Source organism: Terrapene carolina, unplaced genomic scaffold (assembly GCF_002925995.2).
Source record: "Terrapene carolina triunguis isolate 2854851 unplaced genomic scaffold, T_m_triunguis-2.0 Scaffold192, whole genome shotgun sequence".
Lineage (NCBI taxonomy): Eukaryota > Metazoa > Chordata > Testudines > Emydidae > Terrapene > Terrapene triunguis.
The window spans coordinates 22,133,558-22,157,189 of record NW_020664543.1 but is presented as its reverse complement, the minus strand read 5'-3'; the positions used below and the strand labels follow the sequence as shown (position 1 = coordinate 22,157,189).

General features: G+C 52.9%; 1 protein-coding gene across 1 annotated transcript in view; it reads left to right on the top strand.

The window, feature by feature from the left end:
• The window catches only part of USP43 (ubiquitin specific peptidase 43), a 169,519-nt gene that overhangs the window by 131,101 nt on the left and 14,786 nt on the right, over nt 1–23,632 (top strand). The window lies entirely within an intron of this gene.

Here is a 23,632-nt window from a genome sequence, read left to right as displayed (position 1 = left end):
CACCAGGGCCCTTAAACGGTTGGAAATCACAACAGTCAGGCTCTATTTAACAAAGATGGGGCTGGGTTGAAAATTGCACACTGAGCATGTGCAATAGAAAATTTCAGGGGGCCTGATTTGCTGCCGCCTGATGTTGTCATTTCTGGCGGTGCAAAGGGAGTGGAAAAGGCCAGCAAATGAGCATGGCACGATGGAGGGAGAGCAGGTCCAATGCACCTCTACGCGCAGCCAGCGGAGAACAGGTTCAGTGCACCTCTGTGTGCAGCCAGCTAAGTACGTGTTCATTGATTCAAGGAATTTACAAGCTGAAGGACCAAGGAGTTAACAGCCAAAGCCCCTTTGCAGCTCCACACGGTAAGATGCGGTGGGAACTGAAACCAGGGGGAAATCGCCTGGTGCCTGAATTTATGGTATAGAGAGGGGCAATCTTTGCAGCCCCAGTGTGAAATCAGACGACACCGGGCAATTCTGGCTGAGTTTTGCTCTGAGAATGACCGGGGGTTTAACCTGAAATTCAGTGCTTACAAATGGCAGAAAAGGACCTGGGAATTACAATGGACGAGAAGCTGGATATGAGTCAGCAGTGTGCCCTTGTTCCCAAGAAGGCTAACGGCATATTGGGCTGCATTATTAGGAGCATTGTCAGCAGATCAAGGAAAGTGATTATACCCCTCTATTCGGCACTGGGGAGGCCACATCTGGAGAATAACGTCCAGTTTTGGGGCCCCACTACAGAAAGGATGTGGATACATTGGAGAGAGTCCAGCGGAGGGCAATGAAAATGATTAGAGGGCTGGAGCACATGACTTATGAGGAGAGGCTGAGGGAACTGGGCTTGTTTAGTCTGCAGAAGAGAAGAATGAGGGGGGATTTGATAGCAGCCTTCAACTAGCTGAAGGGGGGTTCCAAAGAGGATGGAGCTCGGCTGTTCTCAGTGGTGGCAGATGACAGAACAAGGAGCAATGGTCTCAAGTTGCAGTGTGGGAGGTCTAGGTTGATATTAGGAAAAACGATTTGACTAGGAGGGTGGTGAAGCACTGGAATGGGTTACCTAGGGAGTTCACTTCCACCCACATCTATTCCCCTGGCTTGTGAAATAGGAAGTGCGACATTACGTGCCGTGTAAGCTTTTATTAGCTGTGGAAACGCAGACACAATCTCTAAGGGTGGCTGTGGCTAGATTATAAACTTTTGATCTATTTATTAAAGCATTAGAAACCCCCCCGAGGGGGGAAGATGAATTTTAAATGTTACATTAATTTTTGTGCCTGTTAATCTCCTTTCATATTCGTTCCGAGTGGATAGCATTTTAATTAAATTATAGCTTATTAAATCATCATCGGAACCCAGGAGGGACCTAACATTACATTCCTGTGCAAAATGAAGATTGATTATTGCATCCGACTCCAAAGTGGCCTGTAGATGCTTTGCTGAGTTTATTCCCAATGTGAAGAGGGCTGGGGACGAGCTCAGAAGAAAATCTCTAAATCCAACTTCGGGCCTTTCACTCTGAGTAGTTTTTGAAGTTGGACTTATCAAAATACACTTCTACCCCGATATAACGCGACCCGATATAACATGAATTCGGCTATAACGCGGTAAAGCAGTGCTCGGGGAGGGGGGGGGCGCGCACTCCTGCAGATCAAAGCAAGTTCTAGATAACACGGTTTCACCTATAACCCGGTAAGATTTTTTGGCTCCCGAGGACAGGTGTAGTTTTATTTCCCCACAAGCAAGCAGGAGACCTTTCCAGATCCATGCCCGAGAGCTAGCAAAGGGAGCCTTGATTTATTCCTTAGGCTTTGTACACACTGGACTGGAACCCTGGGCTGCTAGGGCAGAAAGGCAAAAGCATCATAAGCCACAGTCTGCACTGGTGCAGTTTGAAAGCAGGGTACACTGGACCTGTACAAATTGTGGCACTGATGGAGCTCCCCCCTCAGGGCAGGGCTGGATGTCATGCTGGTAAAACAGCTCAGCCAGGTCTCCTCCACAGGTGCCCCCACCCCAGCACTAGCACTGCTGAGCTCTCTGCCCTGAGGGTGCCCTGGCTGTACACGCACGTGGGCAGCTCATGCTGCGCCCTGTTTTTAGCCCTCTGTCTTGATGGGAGCTAGCGCCGGTTCATCTCCTCACGCTGGGAATTACCCCCCCCCCAGCCCCCAGTGTGGACATACCCCTATCCTGCATGCCCTGCCTGTGGGTTAATGGAGCAGGGCCCCCGAAATGACAGACCTGAAAATCCCCAGCGATGCAATCAGCCAGGTCTGTGTTTGATCTGGGGAGAGCTCCTCTTGGGGCGTGGAACTGCTGGGGCTGCCTGGCCTGTCACAGCCTGGTGTAACACCAGAACAAGTCCAGGGACCTCAGTGGGCTGACAGAAGGGGTCGCTCTCATTGAATAGCTTTGGTTACCCTTTGGCAGCGCACCAGATAGACTCAGAGACTTTAAGGCCAGAAGGGTCCATCAAGATCACTTAGTCTCACCTCCTGCACATCGTAGGCCACAGAACGTCACCCACCCACTCCTGTAACAGAGCCCAGCCTCTGGCGGAGTTACTGAAGGCTCCCAAGTTACAGAGAATTCACCATTTACACTAGTTCAAACCAATGAGTGACTCGTGCCCCATGCTGCAGAGGAAGGTGAAAACCCCCCAGAGTCTCTGCCCATCTGACCCAGGGAAAAATTCCTTCCTGACTCTAATATGGCCATCAGTGAGGCCCCATTGTGACCCTGAGCAGGGCACAAGCTGTATGGGAGCAGTGGAGATTTCCCCACATGGAGGGGAATGCCCTGCTGATGTAAACCTGGGCAAGGCAGCTTCTGCACCAGTCGTCCCTCGCCAGCCATGACACAGGAGGAATAGCCGGGGAGGGGTGCACAGGGGTATGGGGAAGTTCTGCTATGCTGATTCTTCACTAGCATAAGTTGGAGCAGCACTTAGGCTGCTCTAACTCACGCTGGACTGGTACAGAATCAAAGGTCTGTAACTGGCCCCTCCTCGTACCAGTAAACACTCAACAGCCCTCACTCTAGTTATCGGTGGTAACTGCAGGTGCCACCACCTCTGTACTGAGCAGAACTCAGACACGAGTGAATCTATACGGTGCCTCTCATCTATCCCTGAGCAGGTCTAGGTGTGATCAAACCACATCCTAGGACCGCTAGCATTCCCGTTCCCCTCTGACTTTCACAGCGTAGTGTGTGTGTTGCGCTTGCAAGCGGCGGCTGGAAATCCTCAGGCAGACGCCTCCCAGATCGAACACAGCAAGTGTTAACATTTAAGAACCAGAGATACAGGAAAAATCAATCAAGACCTTGGCCAATTGCTCTGTTTTCTGTCCATCAGCCCTATTGGCTTCCACTCCATTGGGACTGCACAGAGCTAGGCCAGGGCTGTTTTGTCTCCCACCCTACTACCAAGACCCTTCTTAAGAACAGGAAAAATGCATTGATTTTTCTAACTCTAGGATTTCCCATTGATCCATCATGCCTTCCGAAGAAAATGAAAACCTCCCATAATGCACCTAGCCTATTGTGCAGTACAGCATGGTGTGTGTGTGTGGGGGGGGGGCGGGAATTTCCTTCCTGACCCCTGGAGCAATCAACTGGTGCCCTGAAGCATGAGATCACCTTTCCCCTATCTTAGCACATAGCCACAAACACTGATATATTGTCTATGAAATTTGCGAGGCCCTATCTGTTCAAACCGGCCGCTTTAGTTGACTCTGATCTTAGCAGCAGTGAAGGCCTTTTGTTAGTTCTAAACTGGACTGGCTACTAATTCCATCAAGTGGCTTCATATTATGGGATAGCACAAACAGACAGGTCTGATTGCTTTCCTCTGTACCCCTCCTAGCTGTAAATACAGCACTTGAGTCCATTTCCTGCTCATCTCTTTCCTTTTCATCGCGCTGAGCAGCAGTTCAGTGCTGCCTGCCCACTGCAGTGCTCTCTGAGTGGAAGGCAAGTCTTTTCTGTGTGCTGACCTGCCTTCCCCACAGAAACACCAGCAATTCCTCTCGGCCGGGTGACGGAGAGAACCGAGGGAGATGTCCTGCCGCTGCTTGACCTGAAAGAGTCAGGGCATGTTCCCCACCAAGCCGGGATCCGTGGGACGCTGGCTGGGCCGAGCCAGGCTGGCTTGCCAGCTCCAATGGTTGGGATTTTGGGTTTGTGGCCCACGAAGCATTAATGAACTGGTTTGCCCAGGCCGGCTCAGGCTGAAATGAGCCAGTGAGCCACAGAACCATGTCCTCCCCTTACAGGGCTTTCGACAGCCTTTCGTCTGGAGATAATGAGACTTCTTGGGCACATTCGAGGGAGGGAGCTTGGAGTAATGGAAGGGTTCATCTGGAAACAGCAAGCTCATGAGCCAGCAGCCAGGAGCAGAGCAGACCTACCCTGCTTTGAGAGGGGGCAAAGCAGGGGTGCCATTTAGCGGGGGAACCTGCCCCCCCAGGTTTGCACCACAGCAAAGTGTAAACAGTCCATGCTCTCCCCGAGGGGAACCTGAAGCCCTGAGTTGTGGTCTGAGAAGCTGTTGTTGGCACAGGGCTGTCCCCGAGGAGCTGGACCAGCACCTCCCATCTCTCCCCAGCTCCGGGAAATGTTTCCTTGGCTGTGTCGGCTGCTCCGTGCCCGGGAGCAGGAGAGCTGACCCCCCTGCCAGCTCCCGCAGCCAGCAGCAGCGCTAGCATCCCTGGGACCAGAGGGGCACTCACAGCACTTCATGTGGGTAAATAGCTCCTTGTCGCCGAGCTGATAGGATGAGAGCCAGGAGAGAGCAGTGTCTGGCTAGCTTTGGCAGAGAGGAGACCTGATGAATCTCCCACACAAAGCTGAGCAATTTTATTTTCAGTGAAACAGCCAGTGCTGCCCTTAGACGTTTCAGTTGCTCCTGGTGGAAATCAGAGGAAGTTATTGTACATAGTTCTGCGACTCAATCCGACAATCAAACGTTTTCTTTCTTGAATTAGTCTATGGACCCGCGGGACTTTTCTTTTTTAACAATTCATGGAGAGCTCGTAATCCTGCCAGGTTGTTACAGCCTTGGAACAGGTCTCTTTACTAACTTCCTTGATACATGAGTATGCCCTTGAAGTGACATTGTTTAGAGAGCACATTTTCTTCATAACATTTAAGATGTATAGTGTCATATTATGTTTTTATTAAGGCACGGTTGAGAATCATCCAGTTGGGCCACTGTAGATACATACTCAGGATTTCTATAATACATTATTGAACTGAACAGTTTCCAGAGGCTAAAACAGGCTTTTAGATCAGTCGTTTGTAAACGCAAGTTCAATTTTTAAATTCGGTTTTATGTTTTGAATCTTTGCACCTTTGGTACCTTGAACTGAAGTGTGTTTTCATTTGTGTTGGAGAAATATCAGATAAATAGATTACAATGTTTAAGACTTTATTTCTAATTACTGAGTAACTTCATAGGAAAAGAAAACACATTGCCATTGGAAAAAGGTGATAATATTTTTATCTACTGGAAATACACCTTCAGGTGTCTTAGAGCTGATAGGAAACCCATGTTGGCCAATTTGTTGTAATATTTTCTTTCCAGTTATCACTTTAAAAAAAAAGGAAAGATGAAAAGCTTGTAAATTAGTGCCAAAACGAATTTCTTCTCTAATTTGTTAGTTATTCCATGTTTTAGAGGAATGTTTATTGGGAAACTCAACTACTTTAGACTTCATAACTTTTTAATGAGGAATGAGATATTCAAATTAAGAGTGCATATATTTGCTTGCTTATAATTTTCCAGATGGTAATATAAATGAAAATAAAAAAGTATGTGGGTGTTTGAGGGTGATTGGTGTGATGTTGTAAGGACAATGATCTTGAGCAAATATTCTGCATGAATTTTACTTAATGGTTAAAGTTATTAGTTCTTGTATTAAGTCTCCGAAACTGATATAGGAAAGTAAATGCAAAGTAATGCACATTGGAAAACATAATCCCAACTATACATACAAAACAATGGGGTCTAAATTAGCTGTTCCCACTCAAGAAAGAGATCTTGGAGTCATTGTGGATAGTGCTCTGGTAACATCCGCTCAATGTGCAGCGGCAGTCAAAAAAGCAAACAGAATGTTGGAAACTATTAGGAAAGGGATAGTTAACAAGACAGAAAATATCAGAATGCCTCTATATAAATCCATGGTACTCCCACATCTTGAATACTGTGTGCAGATCTGGTTGCCCCAACTCAAAAAAGATATATTCAAACTGGAAAAGATACAGAAAAGGGCAACAAAAATGATTAGGGGTATGGAACAGCTTCTGTATGAGGAGAGATTAAAAAGACTGGGACAGCTTGGAAAAGCGATGATTAAGGGTGGGGATATGATAGAGGGCTATAAAATCTTTACTGGTATGGAGAAAATTAATAAGGAAATGTGATTTACTCCTTCATATAACAGAAGAATCGGGTCAGCCAACTAAATTAATAAGCAGCAGGTTTAAAACAAACAAAAGTATGTATTCATACAGCGCATACTCAACCTGTGGAACTCATTGCCAAGGGATGTTGTGAAGGCCAAAACTATAACGGTTCAAAAAACAACTAGATAAGTTTCTGGAGGATAGCCCCATCAATGCCTATTAGCCAGGATGGGCAGCGATGTAACCCCATGCTCTGGGTGTCCCTCACCTCTGTTTGCCAGAAGCTGGGAGTGGATGACGGGATGGATCACTCGATGATTGCCTGTTCTTTTCATTCCCTCTGAAGCACCTGGCATTGGCCACTGTGGGAAGACAGAATACTATGCTAGATGGACCATTGGTCAGACCCAGTATGTTCTTATGATACCTCAAGGTTTGGGATTGGGAATATCTTGCTGTATTATCTCTGGATTGTTCTAAATTTACATGTAAACTTAAAATATGGCATTAATTGGTGTTTGTATATATTTTTTATTTCTTTATATAGGAATTAGATACAGTGTTCCTGTCAGCTAATTTCTAAGTTATTATCTGGAAAAAAAAAACTCTAGAATTTTCAGGTGCCTAAATAGCCTTTGGAATCATGGCTAAAATCCCACGCCCCCTCAAAAAAAATCTGAAATGGTGCCCCGGGGCAGATAGCCACCCTGGGGGTCCTTGTCCCTTTCCATAGGAAGGAGTGGTGGAGCCATGAACTAACATATCCACTGGCCAGTGTGTGTTCTCTGCCCGTACTCTGTATCTGATCCAGTGAGGAGGTGAGGCTGCTATAGCTGGCTGCTATGTGACGTGATCCTTTAGCTCAAGCTGGGAGCTGATGCTTTTAGCTCTAGAGGTCACAACCAAGATGGCTGCCACCCAGTGCTCTAACGGCAGACGGGCTGGCAGAGGGGGCTATGCTGGGCTGCTGTGACCTTCTGAACTGCACTGAAGGGGGACAGTGCTGCAGAAAGGCAGAATCATCCTCCGGTTGCTTGTTAACAGAGAGCAGCTGATCCCAAGGCGGTGGAGAAACAAGCGCTTTGCCAGGACTCAGCCAGACTCCCACTCAGGATTCCAGAGAGGCTGCAAAGCAGAGATGGGGTCCCTCTTGCTAAGCGCTGCCCATGAGCTTATGATAGGGAGAAAAATGAGGGAGTGAGAGTTAGGACTCCTGGCTCTGTTCTCAGTTCAGGTACTGACTTGCTTGGGCAACTCAATGCCTCTGTGCCTCGGTTTCCCCATGTGAAATATGGGGATGGTAATGCTTACCAGCCTCACAGCTTGAGTGGGCTGTAAGAGTTAATTAGTGCTGCTATAGCGCTTGGAGATCCTCTGATGAAAGGCCCCTAGATAGCAATGGTATTATTCTTGTGACGCATCTGTAACCACCGAGGAATTTCACAGGCATCACTGTGTTGCTTGGAACGTCACGACAGCTACAGGGAGAGAACTCAGACCCTCCAAGAGCACAGCTCCTGCTACCACTTGAGCTAAAAGAGAATCTCCATTTGCAGTTATCAATACAGGGCCTATGGCACAGAGCAAGCAGTTCTGATCTCACCAAGTAGAGTTGGGGAGATGGCAATAGTTACCCCTAAATACACACACTAGCCAGTTCATTACCCTGCTGCTGGATGAGCTAGAGCAGACCCCAGTGCCCACAGGTAGCACATCCTTCTCTGAACAAATTCACACAAACCTAAGTAAGATAAACTCTGCTAATAAAACACTCCCAGTTCTGGCAGGCCAGGTGGGTGGCTGAGCAGGCAGCAATTACAGGAGCCTTCAGAGGCTGACGGTCAGAGGTAAGTGTTTGCAATAGCTTCCCCTGCTCTCCGCGAGCAGAGTCCTCCAGGGATGTCTCCTTATGAGCGGCAAAGCTAGCAAAAGACAGCCCACAGCACCACCCCAGCCTTGCCTAGTGAGGCCAATGTCCAGGGGAGATGGCAGGGCCTCTCCCTCCTGACTGGTGAAAGGAGGAGCTGGTATTGTTTTAAGGCAGGGTAATGTGCTTGGACCCACGCTGCAGCGCTCCAGTCCCAATGGCCAGTCGCAGGGGGTCCAGGCCCATCCCTGGAGTCGTAGATTTTAGGGCCAGAAGAGACCAGTGTGATCTCTGACCTCCTGCATAGTGCAGGCATCCAATCGTCTCTGCCTCCGGCCCATCGTCAGAGACTGGGACGTGGGCGGTTGTGCCTCGTGGTTGGGGCAGGAGTCAGGCCTAGTAGTTGGAGCAAGAGTCGGTAGCCAGGAATCGGAGCCCAGGGTCAGAGGCCAGCGCTAAGGGTCAGAGCCTAAGTCAGGAATGGGAGCCAAAGGTCAGAGCTGGGCAAGGCAGGAGAAAGCCAGGGAACAAGCAGGAATTATCACAGCCGTGGGCAAATTCTACGAGCAGCTGCTGAACTGCGGCTGGGCTTGAGAGCCAGTCTGCTGACTCGATCCACCAGTCTGGCAGTGGAGCCGGTCGGGCAGCCTGCTGCAGGCCAGCTGCGCTCGTTAGGTTGCTGGAGACCGGCTCTGTTGCACCTGATCCTTGCCACCCATTGCTCCTGGGTGAGCTATGCAGATCATTTAGGAAGACACCCAGTGACGAAGGCCCCAAGTGACGGAGAACCCACCACGTCCTGGGGTACGTTGTTCCTGCAAACCACGAGGAATAGATCACCCTGATGGGAATGGGAGCATAGGGAGACTCCTGAGCTGTCTCTCCCAGCCCCCCGCTGCCAGAGCCAGGCCCTGCCTGCCTCAGGGATGTGCCGGGCACACACAGATGCCCATGCCTAATGTGAAATTGCACACCCTCCCGATTCAGCAGGTCTCTCAGCGGGAGCCTGAGACACGGATCCATCTCGCCTGCAGCTTCGTTACACGTGTTAACCTTGGTGGCTGAGGAAGGCTGGAGTCAGCGATGGCGTGAGGACGCGTGGCACGTCAGGGGGTGCTGTGAGGCTGCCGTGCCCCAGGGTCTGAGGTTAGACTCATTTATGAGGCGAGGGCCTACGGGAGATTGTGCCTGCTGCACGCAGCAAGCGTCCCGCTTTGCAGTAATTAGTAATGTCATTAATAAATAACGTCTGGGATTTATAGAGCACCCTGCACCTGAGAGAGCCCACGGCCCTGCACTGCTGCTGTGGCTGTTATTAGCGTAGTCTGCAGCGAGCACCGTAATAGTAACAACGCTTGTCACATGGGAAGAGAGGATCCCTGTTGTGAGGGTATAACAATCGAAGAGCGCTGCAACAGGGATTGCCTCAAAACCTCCCTTCTAACAGGTAGTGCTGCTGGGAGATGGAACGTGGGTTCTGCTACACACCATTGCAGAAGGCTTGTTAAGAGAGGCAAGCTCTGGAAAGTGAGAGGACCTAGGGTGTGGGCTGAGCTGTCCTGAAGGTGGAGCCACAGGAGCAGCCAAACATAGGGAGAAGGTTTGAGATGAAAATGATGTTGCCTAATTGCTAATTTTTATGTTGATGAAGACAACCCACAGGGAGGGAGGGAGGTTTGACTCCGTACTGGGGGTGGTTTGTGAGTGTGCTGATCTCTAAAAGCCGTTCCCACGTGTGTAAATCATTGAAGGCTGGCAGGGTCAGGCCAGAGTTAGCCATGTGGGTACACCAGAGACCCAGGTATGTCTACACTGCAGACGGAGGTGGGATTGCAGCACACGTGGGCCTACCCACACTAGCTTTGATCTAGCTAGATTGAATAACAATAGTGAAGCCATGGCATTACGGGCTAGCCGGTTGAGTACTCAGGGTCTCAAGCAGGCTAGGCCTAGATCGCAAAGGTATTTAGGCACCTAACTCCCACTGGAATCAATAGGATATCTTTCAGGATCTGGGCCTAACTAACCCTCGTAACAGCCCTGCAAGATGGGAAAACAGAGTGATGAAGTTACTGGCCCAAGGCTACAGGTGGGACTTGGCGGGAGAGCTAGGATTAGGGCTCTAGTGGTTAGGACTCATCTGCCTGTCAGAGGGAGAGCGTCATGGGATCTGGTTGGAGCCTGGTGGTTTTCTAACAGCGTGTGAAAATGTCCAGGCCAAGATGGAACTTCTGCTTTGTCAAGATTGTCTGTCCCAGCAGCATCCATAGTGCAGGGGGCACAATCCTCACCGAGGAAATACAGATCTCTGCGCCCGCAGCCAATCCTGTTTGGGTTAAAAACCTACCCTCTGCAGTACATCCTTTCAAGGGTAGCGGGTTCATTTCCAAATCTAGGGTAAAACTCCGACTTTGGTTACACCGCTGTCACGGAGAGCAGGAGCTAGCTCCCACCGGGTTAATGATTTGGGCTCCTAAGCGGTTTGATTCTCTTTTCTTTTAGAGAGGCAGGGCTGTCTAGTAAAGAGAGCCCTGGGATTTCTGTGTACTATTCCCGGCTTGGGCACTGGCCTGCTGGGTGGCCTTGTGTGAATCTCTGTACGATTCGGTGCCTCAGTTTCCCCACCTGTTAGGTAGCTGTAATGAGAAGCTCCTTTGTGAAGCACTTTCAGATCTACTGGTGCAAAGCTCTGTATAAGAGGTCGGCATCATTTTCTTTTTGCTTTTAAAAAAAAAGCTCGTGAGTTCTCCATTCAGTTTAACCAGTGTTGTTTTTCTGTTTTTTAAAAAAAGAACCTGAGTGACCAGAGGTATCAGCTCAGCACAGACAGTTTTTTGGGGGAGGAGCAGGGCCTGAAGAGCCCCGTGCGGTTTCCTAAATGTGTTTATTTGTCTCTGTAGTTTGGGTGGCTGCAGTTTCTCTGCGGTTCCCACGTAAGGCCAGAAGCCCCGTTCCAATCATTTTGGAGCCAGCCTGGGTATTTTTCAATTCTACCTTTGGGAGCCCAGCGAGGGAAGAGGTTTTAACTCCCACTGCACTTTCTGCTCTGCAGAATCCCAGCCCGCGGTGCATCAGACACAGGAGGGCTCAGGGGGCATTGATTCAGCAGCTGGTGCTGAATTAATGCCCGTTACCGTTGATTACACTGTAGCTGGAGGTTAGTGCTGCTAGATCAGGAATGCTAAGGGAAGAATGAAGCCAAAGTGCAGAGTTAGTAACCCGCACATTTTAACCCCTCGGGTGTGCTTTCTATGCCATCAGCCTGGTCACACAAGCCAGCACATCAACTCCTCTACCATCTCCCAACTGTCGCTAGTGCCTGCAAGGAGAGCTGGGCGACATTTTTCAACCCAACGGTTGGTGGAAAACGCAGATTCGGCGTCACCAAAACTTTTCCTGAGTTTGTGTCGATTTGGCAAATGTTTCAGTGAAAAAAAACCACCACCTAAAAATGATGAAAAAATCCAAACATTTCATTTTGACGTGTTCAAAACAAAACTGTTCAGTTTTTTGATGGAAAAAGCTTTTCATTCCGAATTCCCCTTAATTTTATTTTTAAAACATTTTAAAATGTAAAGAAAAGCTGGAATCTCAAGGAGACCTTTAGTTTGACCCAAAACAATTTTTTTTTTACTTACTTATAATGTAAACAGACAAGACAGATAAATGGTGGGAGGAGAAACTGAGGCACAGATCACAGCAGTGACTTGCCCAAGGTCACCCAGCAGACCAGTGGCAGAGCTGGCAATAGAAGCCAGGTCTCCTGAGTCCCGGTCCAGGCCGGTGCTGGATGTAACAGGAAAGTACCGGAGTGTAGGATCTGGGAGCCAGGTGGGGGTGGGAGCCCTGTCCGGTTGCTGGGGAGCCCTTGAGTGCAAGTAATTACAAGACTGTCTAGCATCCATGGGCGTGTGACAGCAAGCCCGAGGGATGCCTGAGGAGAGCCCCAGCGTCTGCCTGCGGTGCAGCCCCTGGCTCCAGCAGGCCCAGCCTCAGCATCCTGGTCAGCAGGAGCCGAAGTGACCTTGCAGCCCTGGAGGGCTCGGGCTGGGAACACGGTCCTGTGTCACCTGCTGTTGGTTACAGGGTGCGTGAGGCCTTTTCGGTTGAAGAGGATTGCGGTCAGCCAGCGAAGGGGCGATTTGCAAACAGACACATCAAGGGTCTGGCCCCTGTGCCCATGCAGCTCGCTCACTGCACCCTGCAACGCCCCAGCAGAGTGGCATGGAGGAGGGCAGCAAGCAGCACCACACTACCCTCCTGGGGTCCGCCAGGAAGGGCTGCCTCCTGCGTGCTCTGAGTCAGAGCTCCCCAGACGGGGCAGTGGGGCAGAGCTGTCCAGATGTATCCCCTGCCCCAGGCAATGGGAGGGTGTGATTGTGAGCACTTTGCTCCACTGCGACCTCCCGAGTACCCAAGGTGGATGTGGCCCAGGGGCTCCACGTGGCTCTCGTAACTCAAGGTGCCTCCCAGCTACTGCTGATGGCTCCATTGTTCCGGGCACGGAGGGATCCAGGCTTGTGGTAAAGCTCTCATGTGACGGGGTCTCCACCACTTCCCCGGGCAGACTCTGGCCAGCCGAGCTCACCTAGGAAGTGCTTTGCTGCCAGTCAGATGAAATGCTCCTTAATGCCCCTCCCAGCTTTTTGCTGGAGTGCTGCCCGGTCGCACTCCGCTCTCTCTCTGGTGTCGAATGGGGATCCTGGCACAGCTTTCCTGCACAGGGGGCTGGGAGGAGAAACACGCTTCAGAGGGTGAGGGGGGCTGCAGCAGTGTGGGTCACCCCTTACGGCTGGCAGGGCTGAGGCCGGCTAGCCCTGATTGCAGAGTGAGCCACAGCTGGGAGAGATCAGGGTAACTGTCCTGTAAAGGGCAGCAGGAGGCTGCAGTGGGAGGCACGTGAGAGCTGGCTGGGCCACTACAGGGGCTGGAGAAGCGCCCAACAATGTGTTTATTAACACAACACCCTCCTTCCCCCCCCCCCCGAGTGAGCAGCGAACCACCTGCAATCAGTGCCATGGGTAGGAATAGGGTGACCAGACAGCAAATGTGAAAAATCGGGATGGAGGTGGGGGGTAATAGGAGCCCATATAAGAAAAAGATCCAAAAATCAGGACTGTCCCTATTAAAATCGGGACATCTGGTCACCTAGGTAGGAATCAATCCCACAGTCTGGTATTCATCTGTCCGCGCAAGGCAGGGACATAACCCAGGAGTGAAGAGCAAGTGTTGTGAGTTCTATGGCCCTGTGAAGTGATGGGCCATAGGGATACAATACAGCCCCAACTGTGGGGGGGGTTGGCATGATGTCATCGGGTCCTGCTACACAGCAGCTTGGCGGAGAGAACATGGGCCATTCGTCTTGGCCAGGGTGAAGGAAAGGGTTAACCATGGACCCATGTCCCTAATCAGCATCTGCTCCTTGGTAAGACAAGAGGAATTTCATAGATTGTAAGGCCAGAAAGGGCCATTAAATCATCTCTGACCTACTGTGCAGCACAGGCTGGAGACCCTCACCCCATCCATCCCGACACGCTCCAGTGCACGCACAAGTTACCTTTTACACACACAGCCCAGCTGGGTCGGCTTCCAAGCTGGCTGCAGGACAAGCCCCCTAGCACTGATTTGAAACATGGCCCCGGGGCTATTCTAAAATTAAAAAGACAAAAGAAAAGCAGAGATGCAGGGAGAGGAGCTGATGCTGGGAGAGGGGCTGATGCCAAAGAGGTGCCCTAGAGGGAGCGGTGCAGTGGGGCACCGTTATTCCCCCAGGGCCTCCGTGGGTTGAGATTTATCCATGTACCAATGTAGGGCCAGCCCAGGGAGCGGTGAGTGAACCCCCGAAGGTTGGATGCTTGCTCTGCACGGCGGGCCTGAATAGCTCACGGGATGAGGCTGTCTGGCTGTGCGGCTGCTTATGGGTGGTGTGCTGGTCTCTCAAGAAGATCTCCTTTGTCGTGGTGTTTGGGCAGCTCTGTTTCCCATAGGAACCCGGAAGGGCATAGGCGGCTGAGGGAATGCAAGCTGATTTGGGAGGAGATAATCCAGCCCCAGGAAAGGCTCCTGCCTGGCTGGAGATTGGGGCTGATGGTCGAGTGGACCCAAAACCCAGGGGAAAGCTGATTGTTCAGAGAACAGTGTAAAATGCCATGAGCTATGGGTCACCAGGAAGATGACCGGGGCCCCTGGGCAGTCCTCGCCTGCTCCCTCCCTCTGCATCCTCTCTGATTCTCTTCACACCCCTCTTCCCACTCCCTCTTCCCTCCATTCTCCTTTGCTTCTGCTCCTCTCCCCTCAGCCGTGCAATTGCTCTGGGCAGGCGCTTGTCAGATAGTACGCAAGGTCGATTAACCTTTGTAATTCGCCTTCCCCCCTCACCAGCTCCCAGCCAGATGGAAGTCGACGAGTGAGCGGCAGGAAAGGCGTGTTAATGAAGTGCCGGCGAGCGGGCCGACGGCAAAGCTGTCAAAGCCTGCCAGCCGCACGCTGCTTTTGAGGGCCGGGAGCTGCATGGGGTTCACCGCTGGGATTCGGCAGCACTCCTCAGACAGATGGCATGGAAGAGCGGGCAGGCATGCAAAGGGGATTGGCAGCAGGGCTGCGGGGCTGCGGGAGGTGGGAGAGAATAGGGTCCGTCTCCCCTCACGCTTGGCTGACTTGCTGGTGACTGGTTAAAGGCCCCTTCAGACCGCGCGTGACATAAAGACTGGCTGCTTTAAGACAGATTCTTCACTCATCTGCTGCGGGAAAGGGGCTGTCTAAAGCTCGGGAGGCTGGGGCCAGCCGCAGTGACTTCAGTGCAGTCCCAGCCAGGACGGAGGGACCCCAGCGACCTAGAACAATTAATTACTAGACGGGAAGGATGTTAAGGTACTGAGCTGGGGCTTGGGGGACTCTCCAGGCTGTCTGCCTGGCCCTTGTCGCATGTGACCGTGGGCAAATCCCTTCGGCCCAGGGAGTTAGGTGCCTACGTACTTCAAGGGTCTGGGCCTTAGTCTGTTCTCAATTTCCCACAGTAACACCCCTTCTCCGGCCCTTGTCTCTGGGCCAGAGCCTGTCTCTTGCTGTGTGGCTGCCCAGTGCTGTGGGCTCCTGAACTCAGATGGGGCCTCCAGGTGCTACTGGACTAGAAATAACGGGGGAAAGTACGCACCAGGACTCCTGGTTGGTGGCAGCGATGTAGCGGGCACTGCTGGGTGTGGGGCTCCTGGCACTTGCCACGCACAGACTGTCCATGCAAACCGAGGGCTGGGGAACTGCAGTGTACTGCCCCTTCTGTTCTCAGTGCCCATCCAGATGGGCATGAGCGTCTGCCAGGGCTAAGTGTCCCCTGGGCCCCCACCTTTGGGATAAGGCTGGGGAGAGGGGAATTTCCCTGCAGCAATCCCAGTCTTCGTCCTGAGGGGTGAGAGATCAGGATGTGCTTTCCCAGGTGCACCAGAAACCACCTGTCCCATGGGGCAAGCGGCAGAAGCTGGGGCAGAGGTGTGGGGCAGGGGACAGTGGGGCGGGGCCTTGGAGCCCAGGACAAGGCATTTGAGCTTGATATACAAGGCAGCAGGAAGCCAGCGGAGGGAGCAAAGGTGGGGGAGTGATGGCGGTGGTGAAGAAGACAATCTTGACGTGACATTTTGGGCAGCCTGGTGGGGGCTTGTGGTGGGTACTGGGAAGAGCAGATAGGAGAAGGCTGCAGTAGCCTGGGGGGGGGGCAACTGGGGGTCAATGGCTTAGCCACCAAGAGACGTGGGCAGATGCCCATTCCCTACAATACCCACTGCTGGCGATTCACGAGTGGAGACCGGTATGCAACCCCCACAGATAAATACCACGGGGGCCACAGCGCGATGGCTGGCAGGAGACTGTGGGCTATGTAAAGTCATTGGGACTCATCTCATGTGGGGGTTGGGGTGCAAAAGATCATCCCATATCTCTGAGGGTCTAGTCCCCCTAACTGCTGGGGTTTTGCCGTCCTGTGGAAATCCGTGCACTGCCCCCTCTGTCCAGGGCACTTCTCTGGCCCCATTGCCATAGCATCTGAGTTGCTCACAATCCTTAACGTACTCATCCTCACCCACTCCTGTACGGCTGGACAGTGCAACTATCCCCGTCCTACAGGTGAGAAACTGAGGCACAGAGAGACTAAGTGACCTGGCTATAGTCAGACAGTAAATCTGGGGCAGGAAATTCAGCCCAGGTCCGTCTATGGCCCAGGCTAGTGCTCTAACCACTGGACCATCCTTCCTCTGATCCCATTCCCCTACCATCGCTCCGGTGAAGCAGAGCCTTCTCCCCAGGCAGGAGCAGAGCAGTGTGCCCCGACACAGGCCGAGGGCCGCATTCCTAGCTGGCTGCGCTGGGAAGTCGGCCAGCAGCACAGGTCCAGCCCATGTGCCCTTAGCTGGCTGACATCTGCTCTAATTACGGGCAGGGATTTGGGGAAAGCTGTGTATTTCTGAGCTGCACTATACGTCTTGCGGAGCCCTCTCTGCCTCAGGCTCATACACATTCATGCTGGCACAGCGTGAGTCTTTGAATATTCACATCCTGGCCAGGGGAGGGGGAAGCTTCTTACTTTCTTTCCGTGCAGTTTGCTTGTTGGGAGAACAGGACCTTCCTGGTGCCCACGATGAGGGCAGGGTAGCCTGGCCCAATCCACCAGCAACGCATCAGCTGGCATCTGAGTTACAGTAACGTTCTCCCTAACTCAAGGGCCTTGTTGTGCTCAGAAACGCGCTGGCGACAGGCGTTGGACTGAAGGCCTCTCATCAGCCCCAGCTCTGGCACAGCACAGGCAGACCTGACTCCGCTGCTCGGTGCTCGCGGGTGCCCCTTCGCCATGTCCAGGGAGCTGCTCTTCGCCTGAGAGTCTCTGCTGGCTCAGTGCATTGCAGAGTCAGAGGCCAGTCGTAGAGCTTGGCTCCCAAACATCAGGGCTGGTTAGAGCCTTCAGGGCCTGGCTCTCCTCTCACACCAGTGCCACACACCGGGGTGGGCAAGTCAGACCCATCAGCTGTGTTGACCTGGAAGCAGGTGAAGCTTGGCCATACCAGGACAGTCCAATCTGTTTCAAAGGCTGCCTGCCCGTTAGTCAGGATTTGGCACAAGCCACATGGTCTTTAAGTGGCTGGGACTTTCCTAGCCGTCTCATGCGATGGCCAAGCCAAAGGCATTCGGCTGCATTCAGAGACACGTGGAACATTTCGGCGTGTGTCCAGCACTAAGCCGAGTGGAGCGATCACAGGCCATGAATGAGCCGTCCGTCTCCTGGAGCGTCTCCCCCAGGGAATGTTGGAAAAGTTGAGGGGGGAGAACCCCGCGGGGGGCTCCTGCTGCCCCAGCCAGAGCTGGCTGAACGATGAAAAAAGAGTCACTAATAAACAGGCCGACTTGGCCTCCTTGGCGTCAGCGGGATCATATTCACCATTATTCACTAGGACTTGGCCAATCGCCGGATCCTGGCTCCATTCCTCTGCCGTATCTCAGAGGCCCTGGATTAGCCCGTCGCACAGGAGATGAAGGCCGTTTCCCTCATGCCGGGTTCCCTCTGTCTCAGGGGTGGCTAGGCCTGGTGCTGATGGATGGTGGGTGTCTTTGATCATTTCTAATCCGTGTCATTGTTTGCACTCGGGCTGTTTCATCTTCTCCTGTGGAGTTGGAGGACCAATCTGTCACGCGGTGCCTCGAGGCTGCCTGGCTCTGGTGCTGCGTGCGCTGAAAATCAAGCCAGTGCCTGGCTGCCTGCTGCAGACCGGTGCATGCCAGGGAAACAGGCAGGGGTATTTTCTGAAGCGCCTGGATCCTCAGAGCGCCAAATAATGTCCTGGGGCAGGAGCATGGGTCATCGTCATAGTAACCGTGTGCCCTTCCCTGGCACAAGGACGAGTGAACCAGTCCAGCTGGAACAAGAACTTCCACCCAGCACTAGAGCCCACCCAGACCAGCGTGCAAGACAGACTGAAGGGGCGATGATGCCGCTGCCGCTTTTCATGTGCACGTTGGCGCTCAGATTCCAAGGCTGGGGCCAGCAGCTCGCAGAGCCCCATAGCACGGGTGCTTCTCAATGGGGGCTCTCTCCACCGGAGTGAGAGAGGAAGGATGTGCCAGTGCGTAGGGTACCTCCCCCACCCCCATTTCTGACCAGATCTAATGATTCGTTATAGGTATTACCACAGTGTCTGGAGGCTGCAGTCAGGATCAAGGCCGCATTGTGCTAGTTGCTGTACAAATACACACACGCCCTGCCCTGAAGAGCTCGCAATACTCAGCCGCACCAGCTGTTGGCCACTGGCCCAAAGGGGAATGACAGTTGGTGTGAGAGAGGCCCATTGGTGTATCTTCCCCCACTGGATCTCAGCTCATTTCCCCTTTCTTGGGCTGGTCTGATCCCCGGGTGCTAGGGACAGTGGAACCATCAGAGAAATATGGCACATTCTGAAGGGGTGGAGATGAGCATCTCTCTGACTGAGGACTGAGCACTCAAGCACAGCATTACTGGTTCTCAGCCTGTGCTGGTTAGAATCTAGGAGGAGCTTTGCTGTTTCCCAGTCTAGACTTTCCCACCTGCCCTTTCCCTACGTGAAAGCCCCATGTATGTCTGTCCCTCTACAGCTTGTACTGTACGTCCTCAGGCCTTCTGCTGCCCCAGTCCTGACCTTCTTTCTCTGTCTCTGTCTCTGAGCCTTTCTTCCACAGAACCTTTTCTTTGCACCGTTGGCAGATGCCCTCTCCAACAGATCCAGAAACAAGGACTTTTTGATGCTCTGTGGGGAAATATAGCAAATGGCCTTGCTGGAGGGCCCAGCTTCAAATCCTCCTCGGTCTAGTTGGGAACGGCGCCTTTCACTCCTTACCCAGACCAGGGACAGATTCGTTCCAGGAAATGCAGCTCAAGTCCCATTAACCTTATTTTGCTGGTTTTTCTGCATAGGTTCCTGCAGGGAGCTTCATTTCTCTGTGCACCCATTTCTCCGTATATAAAATGGGGATGACACCAAGCCCCAGGAGATCCTTGATGGAAGGGGCTTGCAAAATCCTGGGTAATATTATCATCAGGGAAATGTTCCATTCTTTGGTGCAACAGTGAAGATTTGGCAGCTGTTTCTCTCTCCCGCCTCCCTCAGATTGGCACCCACATCCCATGATTCCCTGTTGCATACACCTGAACCACTTCTGGGCAGACCAAGGGAAACTCCAGCCTTCCCAGGGCATACACGGGACTGCTGAGGTGCCTTGGGCTTTGTGCAGAAGGGGGAATTTCAGCTTAGTGCCCTAGGCAGAGATGAAATTGGCACCTCTGGGAACTAGGCCATTTGGTTAGGTGCCTAACTATGGACTTAGTTACCTGCCTCAGTGACTTGCCTGAGGTCACACCGGAAAAGGACAGAGCTTTCCTGTGCCTCTTCTGCAATCCCCTTAGCACTGCCCCTCTAGATCTGCCTTGTCTCTGCACATTTCTCCTGGGGGCTAGGTAGCGGTAACTGGAAGAGGATGTGGTTCTGTTGCTGTCTACCCCCCCTTCGCATGGGGACTTGTCCTCTGTTTAGTGCAGGTGCGGAGTGATATAGACTGGGTAACATACTGCTTGTTCTGCCAGGGAGACGGTCTGTTCGATCGCTCTCTGCTGGTTGGTTTCCTTCATCTAATAGAAAAGCTATTCAGATATTCAGACTGAAAGTATCTGGGGAAAGTGTAACACGGTCACTGCGTCCAGACGGGACCATCCCATTCACAGCCTGCTTGGGCAGCGGGAACCCACCCCTCGGTTTTTTCGAACCTTGCTAAAGTAGCTTGTGCAAACCTGCAGTGCTTCTGTGAGCTGTGGGAGTCTAACGCCTCGTGTGCTGTGGATGGGGGCTAGCGCTGTGGTGTACGTGCCCACGGGCTGGATGAGTTCTCTGGGCATGACTGGGCACGCTAACCAGACTCTTCTTTTGCTGTCATTAGCTCCCATGTGCGACTGTTCCTGTCAGGTATTCAGAGCAGCCAGCAAGGACCTTCCACAATAGCTGTAGGCAACTTTGCCTTCTGGAGTTCGTCTATGGGGTTCCTCACGAATCCTGGAGGATGCTCTGCTAACTCACACGGCCCCTCCCGGTGCAAAGACGATCCAGTACGGCTTCTGAGGGATATGCCCACCTGCCAGCTGGGGGATGTGATTGCTTTCATCGAGCTAGTGCCGAAAAATAGCAGCATGGGGGGGGGGTGGCACGGGCTAGCCACCCATGTACACACCTAGGCTCTGGGATGGGATCACCCTTGGGTAGGTAGTCCAGGCCACCACAGCCACACCGCTCTTTTTAGCGCACTGGCTCAAGCAGAGCTAGCGTGTGTCTGTCTGCCCAAGCTGGGAATGACATCGTCCGGCTGCTGTGTAGACGTGCCCCCAGTTCCTGCAGGGAAGGTTTTTGGGGCTTGGAATGAACCGTGGAGCTTCTCTTGGGTTCTTTACGGTTTCTGGGGAACGCGTCTGTTGTAAAGAACCTTCTCCAGTCTGGTAAACTAAGCAGCATGTGCTGGAAGGATAGAGAGCCAGATCCTCCACCCGCTGCAATCGCACAGCTCCGCTGCAGTCAGTGGGTTAAGGAGGATCTGGCCCATGACGTGTGGAGAATTTGGTCAGCTCAGTCCCATATGTGCTGGGATAGAGCAGGCAGCGTCCCTACAATACGGGCGACCAGGTGCTTTCAGTGATAAAGGAGCCTTTCTGTTTTCTATAAGCTCCTGGCTGGGTGCTGTGCAGGACCTTGAAAGCTATTAAAAGGTGAAAATTGGATTCTTTTCTCCCCTTTGAAGCCAGTGGGGCTGCACTGGCGTCGCTGAGAGCAGACTGTGTCTCATACCATCTGAAGAATGGCTTTTGACCCTAGCGCATTGATTGTGCTATGAGGCGCTATTTATACTGCAGCAAATCTGGGCGCGGGGGATGGAACGGGAGGTCTCCAGCACCTGTTCCCAGAGGGAATGCAGGAGGCTATGAGATAACAGCACACACTGTTCATATTGTACGTGTCAGTGTCCGGTACAAATATTAGCAAATTAACCCTCGGAACTACCTGCTGAAGTGGGTAAATAGTGTCATTCCTGTCTCATTGATGGGGAAACCGAGGAACCTGCAAACTGTGCCTCATTTTCCTCATCAATAAAGTGGGGAGCGTGAGCCCTGCCTCCCAGAGGGTTGTGAGAGGGAAATCCTTGAGTGGTTGCGAGTGCTTTGAGATCCTGGAAAGGAAGGTGCGGTTTGATTGCTCCCTGTTTTCGCACCCAGGAACGGCTGTGCTGCTGCAGGGAGCTGGGCCGTGTAGCTGGGGCGCACGCTCTGTCTCTAATGCATGTTTAGAGGAACGTGAGATTACAAGCTGAATATTGTCACCCTAATGGATTCGTTTTGTCCCCGCTTCGGCTCTCATTACAGTCCCTGTCAGAAGGATGCGGGGCCGGCCGGCGGCGGGTAATGAAAGCTGGGATGGATTGGCTAATGAAACGCCGACAAAACATGACAAAACATCATCACTGGGGGAGGGAGATGGCCCCAGATGCATCCGCTCGCGTGACAATGGGGAAACTGTAAAAGCGGTGCAGGGGGAAGGGCTGCAAAATACACCTCTGCACCAGGCCTGCCCTAAGACATCACGAGTGAGGGCGCCGTAAAATCCATCCGGGGGCCCATCTGGCTGAGCAAATGGCTTCGGGCACTTACTTCGGCTTCGCTGTATGTGGGCCCCTGCCAGGTGATGGCTGTTCTAGCTGTATTCCGGTAGCATCCAGAGGTCCCAGCCGAGCCAGGGGCTGTACAGACACATGGCCACAGTCCCTGCCATGAGGAGCTTGCAGGGGAAACAGAGACACAGAGATCCCGTCCTAGTGCCTAGCCACCAGTCCCCACTGGGTTATACGTGGACTGGGTTGGGAGGAGCCACCTTGAGTTTGGCCCATTTTCCAAGTGACTTTAGGACTGATGAGCAGTGCCAGGCTGGCCCAAAGCAGTGAGCGAGGTGGGAGAGACTCTGTGTCTCATTGTCCAGTCCTTAGCTTCATCCACTGCCACCTGGGCGCGGCCATTGCTTCACCTTCTTACCCCGCACCAGCTCAAGTTCACTTCCCTAGTCCAGCCCTGCCCGCGGCAAGACTCCCACTGATTCCAGCGGGCCCAGATTCCAGCTGAGCCCGAGTCACATGTTAACTTGGCAAGTTTTCCTGGGAAGGGAATTTCAGAGCCCGGACTGGGGCTGCAGGGCCAGAGCTGATGGTTCCGTCTTTGCTCAGCAGAGGCTCAGGGGTTGCTGCGGGTCGGGAGTGAGGAGCATTGGCAGAGCTGTCTGAGAGTGCTAGGGCGGGAGCAGTTGGGAGTGCTGGGGGTTGTCTGAGAGGCACTGGCAGAACTGTGGGTGGGGGCCCACGGCTTCTGTCGGCAGGAGTGCTGCAGCTCAGGACTGCAGCACACTGGCGAATTTACAGGGGGGCCCAGGAGTGAAATCGTTGAGGTGCGCTGGCCCACGTGTGGAGGGGCCCTTGGCTGGTCTAGCAGGCGGGGCTGCAGGGCAGCCCGGAGGGATGCTAGCAGAGGTGTGTGAGAAGCTTGCACAGCAGCTGCGCGTATTTACAACCTTTGCAGCGTGGTACCATTCAGCCTCTGCCCTCCCCACAATACGAGAGCCGGTGGAGTGTGGGTGTTTGAAATCCTCCAACGATCTTCAATTGCTTCAGCTGGCCGGATTAACGCAGGTGAAGCACCTGAATTCCCATGCAGCTGGGAAGTGAATGCACGCACTCAACCCAGCGTCAGCCCAGACCCGGGTAGCGTGTCACCTAGGTCAATCCCCTAGCCGCACGGGACCTTCCGAAGTGCGGCACGAGTGAGCCCCGGGGGCGGCTGAGGATGAGCCGCCCGGGGACGCCAGGGATTTTTTTTCTGGACATTGATTTTCCATGACGGGTGAGGGGACGGGGTGTTTGCCTGAGTCAAAGGCAGGCCATGGGGTTCCAATAGAGACAGCCAATCCCAGCATGCAATGTGCCTTCTCCATCCATGCAGCGGCTTGCAGGAATCAGGCCGTTAACCTGGTGCCTCCTGGCCCTGTTTTATCCTGGGTGAGTCCCTGACTCCCCCAGTGTGCCGTGTCAGCCAGAGACACCAGGCTACGCTTCCTCTGAAATATGGCATAGCAGTTTGCTGGCAAAGACTGCTCTCCTCCCCAGCAGCAGCTGCATTTCTCCTGTGGTCTGGCAAGTGCTTTGAGAGGGAAGGTGCTGTATAAATAAAGGTAAGTTGGAGAGGCTGGCCCAGGAGGGGCCCCATGGCCCCCGAGACCAGCCGGGGTTGTCTCGCAGCTGGTTCTCTGGGCAGGGCATCCTCGTGGGGCATCTCTG